The sequence below is a fragment of the Tupaia chinensis genome, unplaced genomic scaffold (genome assembly GCF_000334495.1).
Source record: "Tupaia chinensis unplaced genomic scaffold, TupChi_1.0 Scaffold000291_1, whole genome shotgun sequence".
In the NCBI taxonomy this organism is placed as follows: Eukaryota; Metazoa; Chordata; class Mammalia; order Scandentia; family Tupaiidae; genus Tupaia; species Tupaia belangeri.
This window is the reverse complement of record NW_006159776.1, coordinates 2,247,763-2,257,057: the sequence shown is the minus strand read 5'-3', so window position 1 is coordinate 2,257,057 and position 9,295 is coordinate 2,247,763.

Genomic DNA, 9,295 nt, shown 5'->3' with positions numbered 1-9,295 from the left:
CAGCCAGCTAGAATCGTGGACACACATGCGTGCACCCAACACGTATACAAAGACCTCAGGATGAGAACCTGGGACCTTCCAAGGTTTAGTCTGGTTGGAAAGCAGGAATTTATACATAATCTCTCTAGCCCTGTCTCTCTCTCTTTTTCACACACACACACACACACACGCTCATACTCACACTCACCAACTGTCATTCTCAGACAGATCTATCTTTATTTATTTTCATCTCTAAGGTGATTTAAGGTCATTTCATTACCTTTATTTTCTGTAGTTTTAGATCCAGTTGAGTATTTCTTAAAAAAGAAATGCTAAATTTTGAAAACCAAAAATCTTTCTTTCTGGGGACCCATTCTCTAATCGAATATCTTTTTTTTTATTATTTAAGTACTTCTTTTATTTTTCTTTTATTTTTTAATTAAAAATGTTTTAAACTTTATTTATTTTTATTTGTTTATTTTTTTATTGCCAGATAGCACACATGCTTTTCATGGAGCGAGAGCACCTCCCAGCAGGATATGGTCACACTCCAATCCTATTTCTCCATCCTGTAAGAATTTGGGGACACATATGCACATTCCCCATGCATTTTTTTCAAGCCACTGGAGCTGGGACTCAAACTGTAGTTGGCCATGCTGGATCCGGCTCTGTGGGCCAGCCCACAGCTACTATTACTAAAGTCATCTTGCCACATATTCATGGAAGAAAGACTCTACTTTCATTTGCTTGATGCCAAGAGCTGTTACTTTTATTAATCTGAATCAAAATCACTCTGCCCAGGAGATGGCCCTGTATCTTAATGGGTTCCTCTCTGTTCCCCAGACATGCCCCCTTTTCTTTTCACTGTGAGGCAGGAGGGCTTTACTTTTCATTTTGTGTATACCTTCTGAATCACCCTCAAGGGAACTAGACCTCTTTTGATGTTGCACTCAGCACTGAGTAAATCCTCGAATCATGAGTCCATGGCTTGGATTCCAAGACATCTGCCAAGCCTCTTCTTAGAACAAACAAAGTTCCACATCCTAGGGCCTCAGTTCACAACTCAGGAGCCTAGAAAAAGTCTCTGTAGGCTCTACAGTTACATGTTGATTGGTTGGTCCAAATGTGACCCCTATATTTGGAGTCAGAAGAAAATTTGAGCTCTATTATGAGAACGTGCTCTTTTTCGAGCAGATAGGATTGCTGTATTACTTGTGTTAACCATGTCCTCATCTCCCCATGGGGTCAGCTCCAAGAGAGAATCTCTTAATGAGATCTTAAAGGATTTTTATTATTATTTTAATGCAACTGAAAAGTTGAAGGGAAGGTATTAATAACTATAGATTTAAGACAATGTTGGACCTTTGAGATTTACCTCTCTACTATCATGATTTTGAAATTCAAATCAATACCCTCTGCCAAAAATGATCTTTTCTCAACTCAAATATATAGATATAAAGAGAATCTCCAAACAACCTGAGGTGGTGCCATTCAGTAGGTCAAGTGTTTGGATTCAATACACAATTTGACCTCAGATTTTTCCTTCAGATTTTCTACTATAAATGCCAAATAACTTTCAAGATTAGGCTCATTGAGGCAGGGTAAGATAGTAGCATGGGCATGGCAAGGCTCACTGAGGCAGGGTAAGATAGTAACATGGGCACGACACTCACTAGAAAAACCTGAAAAATCTAGAAATTTTATATACTCAGGCAAAATAAAAATAATATGCTACTTTAAAAAAAGAATGATTTAATTTTATTTATTGTTATTTGAGAATTTGCTATAGTGCACATGCTCTGATGAGAGAGAGAGAGAGAGCGGGAGAGAGAGAGAGGGAGAAAGTGAGAAAACAATCTGTCAGGTGTGGAACTCGAACTGTAGTTGGCTATGTGGGAGTTCAGTGCCTTAACCACCATGTCACTTGCTTGCCCAATAATTTGCTACTTTAATACATTTTGTTATGACATTAGTCTGGTGTGGTAGGTTTTCTTATAACAAGGAGTATAGTTGTTATTTTGATAAAACTTGTGATGGATTTGACTTTCATGACAATCATTCGATTGATACCTATCTTAATTTAGACTAATCTCCATGAGGGCAAATATTGTTCAATTGAACTTCATGACAAAAGAACAAAACAACTAACTGAAGAACCCACACCAATAGAGAACACCCTCCATCTCCCCATGGAACTAATGACACCCATACAATGCAAATGATTCTTCTGCAAAGGTCTGCCTCCTTATTATTTAGCAGGAACACAATGCCCCCTCAGTTCCCTTTTCCATGTCTCCACCCCAATCTCATGCATTATTACAAAGGCAGAAGGGTAAGATGGAGAGTTCTTTTCCTTAGTGGTTTGATACTCAGAAATTTCCTTGTCTTTCTGAGACTCTGTTGTCTCATAACTCAAACAATAATACCTACAGCACAAGTTGTGAGAATTGAAAGAATGCAAAATTCATAATCTTGTGCTCAGCACAGGGTGGGCCCCATTACTTAATTTTAGGTTCCCTTGCTGCCTCCTGCAATTCTTCTACTTGTTTTCCCAGAGCCCCTTCATGGCATCTCACACTACACCTCTGAATGGCCACTCTTCTCTGACAGTGACTACAACTATTATGGAGGTGGTAGGAAGGAATTTCTCCCATCCAGAAATTCTCAACTGGGCAGTCTGGATGAACTTCTACTTGCAGAGAGTCTCAGTCTCCTGTTATTCCACACATAAAACAGAATGTGGAAGGTGAAGAGTTAAGAAATCAGTAAACACGCCCATAAAAGGAGATACAATGGACATATAACCTCCTCAAGGAGAAGTTGAACTACTGTGTTCATTGAATCTATTATGGAAGCACAGATTATTCACTGATCTCTCTACACTCAGTTATTTCTTCTCAACACCTTCTCCACGCCTTAGCCAATATTATTTTATCTGATGGTGACATCTTTTCCCTCTTCCAGCCAAATCCAGCTCAGTAGATTCACATTGTGCTTGGTATGAAGATAGAAAGTTTTAATGTGGTTTCCTAAGACTTGGTGTAGGGTAATTCCATGCTACCAACTGCCTCAGAATTCCCTTTATATGGGAAGTTCTCTCTGGTTAATATCAATCAGATCTGAACCTGAACATTCCTCATTCAGAAACTTTTCACAGGTCACTTAGATCTGTTCAGGTCTCAACAGACCCTATAGCTTTCCTTCATAACATTCATAATTATTGAAATTTTACTGGTGTAATCATTCGATTGATACCTATCTTTATTTAGACTAATCTCATGAGGGCAAGTATTGTTTAATTTTTTTCACCTCATTTTTGTCTCAGTGCCTAGCTTGGTGCTTCATATGTAGTAGATGCTCAATAAATAAATTGCTGAATGAACTTTCTTTGCTAACTAATGGATATTTGTGACTATTTAAAATAAAAATTAAATAAAATAGAAGCCAGCAGGTGGTGCGGTGGTTGTGGTGCTGGACTTCCATGTGGCCAATTTGGCAATTTGAGTACTGGACCTGGTGATTTGCTTTCCTATTTTCCTTCCCTCTCTCTCTGGTGATCACATGTGCTCTATAGCAAATTAAAAAATAATAATAATAAATAAAATAAAAAATAATTAAAAAAATTAAGTAACGTAAAAATTCAGGTCCTCATTCCCACAAGCAACTTTCATGTACTGGATATTTCAGTATATTTTATGTACAGGATAGTCACATGTGGCTACTTTAATATAAGGGGTCTCCAAAAAGATTATAAAAATACATATTATGAAAAACTACACATGAATTCCCTTTTTTGCACTCAAATAAACTTGGGCTTCATATTGGACAGTCTAGTTATAGGACATTTTCATCATCACCTAAAGCTCTACTGAGTAGAAAGACTCTAGGTATTTGTGTGCTGTTTATGCCCAATACAGTCAATGGTTTGATGTCCTTAAAAAATTCTCAAGAGATGCTGACCAGTTTGACCTGAAGACCCTTAGGGAATCTGCTCTATAATAAAAACTGAAAATGAAGAAACAGAGAATTTTTAATGGATTTTTCACCTGTTCAACAACTAATGAGCGCCTACTATATATGACACTAACTACATGTAAAGAGACAGTCTTCCTGAGTTGTTCTTTTTTAATTTCAAAGGGCATGTGCACTCATCAGAGAAAGAAAGAGAGAGAAAATAAGGAAAAAAGCACCCTCAATGGGTCTTTCTCTTCCATTTCTCCATCCTGTTGGGATTTGGGGCATACAAGCACACTCACCTGGCATGTTTTCTAAGCCGTCAGGTCCTAGACTCAAACCATGGTCAAGTATGTGGGATCCATCTTGCTTAACCAGTAGGCTACAGCTTTTCTTCCTTAAATACTCAATTTCCTTTTTAGAGAGGCAATATAACTTGATGTTAGAGAATATAAACTTTGAAGTCAGGCACATTTGTGTTCAAATTATGACTATAATTAGTGTGATGTGCCTCTGGGAAAGACATTGAACTTCTCTAAGTTTCAATTTCCTCCTATGACAATAGGGATAAAAATAGAATTTACCTGATAGAACTAAATGAGATAAATGTAAGACATTTTTATTTATAGCAACCTTACTCTAATTCTTTATTTTTCTGTTTGGAATTGATGTTAGCATTCTGTACTTTGTTGTATCTTTTCTCTACAAATTCTAATCAAATATACTGACATTTTCTCTTTTGAAGTAAGTGAAGTTACCTGGTTCCTGTGTTTCTATTAAGTTCTAGCTGATAACATGAAGATGGACTTGCTGAAGGCTCTGAGAGTATTCTTTGCCACTAACTCCTTTTCTTCAACTTTCTCATATGTGAGGTGAAATCAAAGCGATTGAGAGTGTCCAGAAGGGTGTAGGAGTTCTGCTTGGCTCTTAGCTGGAAGTGAGGAGGATCTAATTACACACTCATTTTGGATTCTGGGAAAATCCAGGAATACACAGAGCGTTACTTTTTCATCAGGTCTCTGAGGACTTCTGGGTAAGATGGTGAGCTGCCTTTAGGTTGCCACTCAACTACAATTTATGTCAAAATGACATTCTCACTTAGCTTTTGAACTTTATTAGACCTCCCATGGCTCTCTTCAAGGAACTGTAGACTGAGGAATGAGGAAGACATGGGTTCCATCTTTAAGGATGCCATGGTCCAGTTAGATGGGAGAGTGATTAGAAAATTCTTCCTGGAAGATCTTTTATCAGCTCCAGCAAGGTTAAAGAGTATGAAATAGGCAGAGGAGGAGAGGAACGCTGTTTTAGGAGCAAGAGCATCATGCATACATGCATGAAGGTGAGTGAAAGAAAGGAAGCAGGGAGAGAGAGAGTGTTGGAGGGGGGAATTAGGTAGATGGTGGTGAAAGATGTGGTTCTATAGGCAGAAAAAGGCCAGATTATGGAAGGCTTTTTAAGCCCAGTAAAGGAAGTTGGACTGAGACCCATAGAAAGCCAAAGAAGGATTTTAGCAATGATTGACACAGTCAGATAAGCATTCAGAAAGATCACTCTTATGTACACAAAATCAAATGGAATTGAACAAGAAACAAGGCAGGAAAACTGATGGGAGGCTGCTAGAGTGATCTGGGTAAAAAAGGATGTTTGCTTGAGCCAAAATGACAACAGGAACTGGACACAGAATTAAGAGATATTAGCAGGTAGGATGGATGTGTTTTTATTAACCAATTGCATCAAGTTGGTGAGGGAGATGGAAGAACCAATAATTACCCCCCCACACCCCGTTTCTGGCTTAGGCAAAATGTGCTGATAGAGAACATCAGTGAGGAATTGAGAAGGAGGAGAAAAGAGGGTGAGTTAAGCTTTAGACTTGAGCTGGGAGGAAAACAGAGGTTAGGACTCTGTACGGTGAGCAGAAGTGTCTGAGCAGCAGCCAGAGACGTGCATCCCACAGATACTATTACTCATTTGGAGATTAGAAAGGAGAGGACTACCCTTAGCATAGTGGTGGCTGAAACCATGGGAAGGCTGAAATGAATTCATCTGATAAAATGAAGTTCCAAGCAGCTGAATGAATAAAGAAAGAAAGGATGGAAGTTACCTGGGGAGGAAGCAGAGAAAAGAGGAACAGGGCTTGGAATGGGAATGTTTTCTTTCTCAATAATCATAGATATCTCTTAGCGAGGAGGAATCACTCTGGTTACAGCCGGCTGAAGAAGGGAAAAACACTTTGGGAAACTGCAGACAATATGCAGCTCAACTCTTTAAAAATTGGCAGATTTTGAAAAATTTTAGTATAGTTCTATTTTCCAATGAATTTATGAAATTTATTTTTAATAAGCTATTTCCAAGGGGCGGGGGAAGGCTATTTTAGTATCAAATGAGACTAACTATTCAAAATGCAATTTTTGCTGAGCTGTAGCATGTAAAGTCTCAGTAATTATATAATTTGATGGTCAAATAACTAAAACTCATAAAACAAACAAAACAGGACACGTGGGTTTCCTGCCTTGGTATTGACATGGATACGAACACTGCCACAAAAAGTGAAAGTAGCATCCTTTGGAGTGCTGACCTACTTCACAGCTGGCCCGTTCTTCTCATATTTGGAGAACCTTAATCTTAATCTATTTGCTGTCTTTTGAACAGTTCTGCTGAAATGCTCAGCAGCAGTACAAAATTTTAGTGTATCATGTGATCCATTTCTTGGCTTTATATCTGTAAATCAAGACTTGTAGGTATATAGTTATGTATCTCTGCTCACCCTACATAATCCTACTCTCTATTTTCATTCTGCCTCCCAAATACGAGGCTGGTGTCAGAATGGATAGAGGAATAGCAGGGAAATTCTCTCATCAGCTCTGTTCCAACAACACCACAGAGCTTATTGCAATTTCTACCTTTGCTACAAGCTGAGCTACTCTTCGCATGAATAGGACTTAAGTGCATGCCAGGATTCTAAATTATGCAATAGAGACCATCACTGTGTCTCAGAGAGGAGAATTCAGCCTTAAATGATGGGGCCAGAAGTCATACTTGGAGTTACCAATTGTTCTGTCTTTCAGCCTTGAAAGAGCTTGCAGCTTTTCTAAGGAGCTGTTTCCAAGATCAAATTATACTAGTATTTTTTTTTTTTTTTAAACTTAAGAATGTCCTTTGGTGACTCAAAAGCACATGAAAAGCAAGAAAAAAAATAGTAAGGAGCCTGCAATGGGTTTCCCATGCTTGTTTTCTGATGCCATGAATGTAATGCATGAATGTAATGCATGTCCTGTGTGCACAGGAGCTCTAATTTTTTTTGCAATTTTTAGGGACTCAGACAAAGGAACTAGGCTGTGCCTGTCCTGTAAATTCAGGTGCTCAGAGTTCTGCCCATATAAAGGTTTGAGGATTTTCATTAGAGGCATTAGTCTCTCAACAATTAAGGACTCAGTAATTCAACGAAGCAGCTGATGGCCAGTTCCCAGGTTGTGCCTGGTCTTGACCAAACAATGAGAATAAAAAAATTTATATCTTAGTGTGGCAGGGGGTGAGGAAGGATCTGTGGTTAAAAGAAGAAAGTTGAGCCTGGTGGATAAGGCAGCTAGGTCTTATAGGGCTGACCTGTGATTTGAATCCCGGATACATTGGCTTGAGAAATATACTGGGTGTGTGTGCATGCTTGCTCAAAATCCCAAAAGGAGAAGATGGAGAAGAGATTGCAGTGTGACCATTTTCCATGGGGGATGCTTTCCTCTCACTCTCTCAGTTGCTCTCTGAAAAATGCAAGTGACCTCTAGGAAAAAAAAAAAAGAGAGAGAAAGAAAGAAGAAGAAAGAAAGAAGAAAGAAAAAAATGTCAAGGTGCACCTCTTGGTCCAGAAGTGACAGCAATGAAGATAAGTTACTGTTTATATATAGATAATATAGTATAATATATATTATATAGCTAAATTTTAGTTTTAAATATATTATATATGTACATGTAAAATAGTATAATATATTATATATTATAATTATATATAATTATATTATTTTAATATGTATTATATATATATTCACACACACACACACACACACATATATATATATATATATATAGAACAGACTCTGTGTAGTGCTTTGTAACCTAATGATGCAACTATTATATTATTCTCCTTATTTTACATTTAGTGAAGATGGAGCACAGGGAGATCATATCCCTTGCTCAAATTCGCACATCTAATCAGTGGAAAAGAAGAAGCTTGAGCTAGCTCAATCTGACTCCAATCCTGTGTCCCTACTCTCCGTGCTATACTAGAAAAGAGGGAAATAATGTGAAACAAAGTGTGATTCCATGCCTTTTAAATGGCCTACACTCCAGAATGCTCAGAGGGTTCCAGGATGCCACTCCTAGGGTGGCCTGCATGAACTGCAGACACTATTATGGAGCCAAAAGGTTCTACTTCATTCGGGCTCAAGAGAACTGAGCACCTAGGTTGCTCTGTAGGCTGAAACTTGAGTGGGTCATGCACTGGGGGAACACTCTCCTCCCTCATGTGCAGCCCTCTCCTTGCTACAGTGTGGCAATGGTAAAGGACAGGGTGGTGGCCAAAATTGTGCCAGCACAGACAATATTGTATGGTATAGTGTGACTATTCAGTGTGATTCTGGTTTCCCTCCAGAGGGAAGAAGTCACCACTGGGGACCAGAAATTGAATTGTGACTGTTCCTCAATCAGTGCAGATTCCTAAATAGGAGTTAAGAACTTCCGTGGGCGGGAACAGCAGAGCTGAATGAGATTCTTCCCTCTGGCTTGGTGCAGATTCTCCAGATCAGCATTGGAATCCTTCAAATGTACCAGTCTGTTCCTACCTCACAGCTTTGTTGCAACTCTGCCCAGAACTTCACCTAAAGGGGTCTTTCTTGGCCTCTGGGTTTTCGTTTTGATGTCATCTCTTTTAGGGAGGCACTCTCAAATCAAAGCAGCAGCCTTTCTCCCATGCCCATGCCATAATCACTGCCAGCCACATTACCCTGCTTTATATTCCCACAGGATTTTAATTATCCCATTAACTGGTTTATATACATTTGGCATCTTTCCGTTTTCATTGGTATATAGGTTCTATTGATTCAGAGATCTTATTTGTTGGGCTTGGTGGAGTACCCCAGCACCTCGAACAGTGCCTCCTTTAGGAAGTACTCAGCAAATGTTTCTTGAATGGGTGGCTGGATGAATCAATGAATGGAATATGTCTGGTTGATATCATAATTGTGATCTTATTGTGTTGCTGAGCCCTCAACAGCTGGAGGAAATGTGCATTCCTAGATGTCTAAGTTTCAGACTCTACTCAGAAACTGATTGAGAGGAAAGAAAAAATAATGACCGGTCACTGCACATGCTA